The sequence below is a fragment of the Penaeus monodon genome, chromosome 20 (assembly GCF_015228065.2).
Source record: "Penaeus monodon isolate SGIC_2016 chromosome 20, NSTDA_Pmon_1, whole genome shotgun sequence".
In the NCBI taxonomy this organism is placed as follows: Eukaryota; Metazoa; Arthropoda; class Malacostraca; order Decapoda; family Penaeidae; genus Penaeus; species Penaeus monodon.
The window spans coordinates 16,489,171-16,489,414 of record NC_051405.1 but is presented as its reverse complement, the minus strand read 5'-3'; positions in this window follow the sequence as shown (position 1 = coordinate 16,489,414).

Genomic DNA, 244 nt, shown 5'->3' with positions numbered 1-244 from the left:
CTTTAAAGGCCCATGTACCCAGACACGTGGACTTTGTCGTTAAAGTGGATTCATCTTTGAGCTGACGTAATTTTTTTCTCACGTCCCATTTGTGTAAAAGCGCGCCTGGTTATCAAAGCAAGCCTGTGATGAAAAGAAACTGAACGAGATAGATTATCATGATTATCATTATAGGCAATGTAATGTCCTTCCCAACGACATTATTTTCATAGTGTTCAGTATTGTTAGAATTTTTATGTTGGTA